The 2,500-nt window shown below is 54.0% G+C and overlaps 1 pseudogene; it reads left to right on the forward strand.

Annotated features, from left to right (window-relative positions):
- Positions 1-2,500, forward strand: part of LOC121861313 — a 7,383-nt pseudogene that overhangs the window by 2,764 nt on the left and 2,119 nt on the right.

Consider the following 2,500-nt stretch of genomic DNA (forward strand, 5'->3'; position numbering starts at 1 on the left):
TCGGGCGGTGTTGCCGTTCCTCCAAAACTCTTGTAGTAAGAGGTGCGGGGGGGGGGGAGGCGGGGCGGTTCGGTTCACTACAATCCCACTTCGGCTGGCGCCCAGCGATCAACTCAGGACTGGCACAGACCAGGGGAATCCGACTGTCTAATTAAAACAAAGCATTGCGATGGTCTTTGATGGATGTTGACGCAATGTGATTTCTGCCCAGTGCTCTGAATGTCAAAGTGAAGAAATTCAACCAAGCGCGGGTAAACGGCGGGAGTAACTATGACTCACAGTATAAGCGTTATCCTTATGAGAAGCGTGCCGAGAGAGCCACGAAAAAGAGCCTGATAAGTAGAGTAAAACTCCTAGGTTTTGGTTGTTGATTTGTCAGATCTATCAGAGCGTTTTGTGAATAGTCTTGGAGTATACTGATGAGTGAAGCTGTCATAGCGTTTCCTCCGTCCCCTCGGCCTTCAGCTAAGGGGGCAGGTGAGAGTCGGACCCGAAGGGACATGGGGGTGACCAATATTACTTACCCTGATGCCCTTTCCCGGCCAATACTTAGACGCATTAGGGGGGTGGAATCAGGTGTTGTAGGGACAACATCGGACCCACAACCGTCCCGGGAGCGGCAGTGTCTCGGAGAGAGTACGTCCCAGTCATACGGGGCTCTCTGTAGGGTGGGATCTAAGGCAAGGGATGGGATTCCTGGCAAGCCCCCAGGCCCATTAAGTCCCTTGGACACCATGACCTCTGATCAGTTAGAGGTCCAGGATCTACCCAATCAGACCAGTTGCAGTCAGCTGGATGCGGCGATCAGCTTGAGGACGGGTAGAGTAATTACCATCATGTATGAACGTATAGGACAGACAAATTATTGTGACAGCTGCACCAAGGCATACACATCTATCACCAAGTATGCCCGTCACATTAAGATTAGACACCAACAACGTCTACAGGTCAGATGTAGCATCTGCAAAGAGGCACTGAGCGAGACCAAGAGGTACGACGACCACCTCATGGAATGCATAGTGTTATCTGTGCTCCCAGAGCCGAGCTGCCAAACACCAACCAAACACCAGAACAGCAAGCAGGATACACCAACACCACAGCCAGAGGTGAACCAATGTGGCGTCTGCGGAAAAACGTATGCTAGTGGGCGAGGCCTCACCCAGCACACTAGGATGGCTCACCCAGGAGTGTACAATGCAACACTCCAACCCGCCAAGCGAAAAACCTACTCTCCACAGGAAATGGCAATAGTGGCAGAGGAAGAGGTACGACTCCTCCGTTCCGGCAAGAAGACGACCTTCATCAACCAGCTCCTGCTGAGTAGTCTTCCGGAGGGGTCATTCAAGCTTGAGCGACTTAAGGCAATGCGAAGAACACCCAAGTACAGAACACTCGTACAGGAAGGCCTCGATTCCATCAACAACACCGAGAGGCCAAATCAACGCACGGACGAAGGCGGCGAGAGGGCACCCAACCACCAAGATCTCCCACCGGCAGGGGATGATCCCAACCCTTCTGACCCAGACGACTCTGATGGCAACCCGGAGGAGGGCCCGGACCATGAGCTCGAGGCAAGAAGGAGGTTGTGGGAGTACTTAATGGTGCTCAGCACGGAGGAGGAGGTGGCCGACACGCTGTTTACCGATCTCAATCTGGTACTGCGCAATGTCCCAGCTCCGGATTCACTGACGGAGGTGGACACCCGCGCAGCGCTGGAGGGACTGGAGTCAGCACTGTGGCAACACAGACCGAGGCTCTTCACCGGCAGAAGACAACCTCGGCGGAGGAACACCGACAACAACCCGCCCAGGGAGGAACACCTACCCAGAAGAGTGCGTAAAAAGAGGGAATATGCAAGAACACAGCGGGCATACCACCGGAACCCGAAAGAACTCGCCAACAAGATCATCAATGCTGTAGAGTTCGAGGGAGATACACCTACGATTGCGGAATTCGACAACGAGTTTCGACCCAGGTTTTCCGCCCCATCTCCCCGGGACGACTCACCATACACCAGCACGCCCAACGACAGAATGCTAAACACCCTTCAGCCAATCTCACTGAAAGACATCCAGGAGGCACTACGGGGACCAGAAACGGCAGCGGGTCCTGATAACCCAGAATTAGATACAAGGGCCCTACGAAGACTAGGACCTGGTGTTCTGGGCAGGATCTTCAACGTGTGGCTCTACCTGGCCAAAGTTCCCCAGTGGACAAAAACGAGCAGAACAACAATGCTCCCCAAGAAGTCACCCTTAGGAAACCCATCTAATTGGCGACCCATCACCATCGGCTCGCACTTCCTAAGGGTCTACTGCAAAGTCCTGGCACATAGACTGAGCCTCAATGCGGACACCAGCATAAGCCAAAAGGCTTTCCGGGCGGTCGACGGGTGCGGGGAAAACCTCGCACTGGTCGAGGGCATCATCAGACACGCCCGGAAGGAGAAGAGGAACGTCTACCTGACCTTCGTAGACGTAGCGAAAGCATTTGATACCGT

This window comes from Homarus americanus, unplaced genomic scaffold, assembly GCF_018991925.1.
Source record: "Homarus americanus isolate GMGI-L3 unplaced genomic scaffold, GMGI_Hamer_2.0 scaffold13548, whole genome shotgun sequence".
In the NCBI taxonomy this organism is placed as follows: Eukaryota; Metazoa; Arthropoda; class Malacostraca; order Decapoda; family Nephropidae; genus Homarus; species Homarus americanus.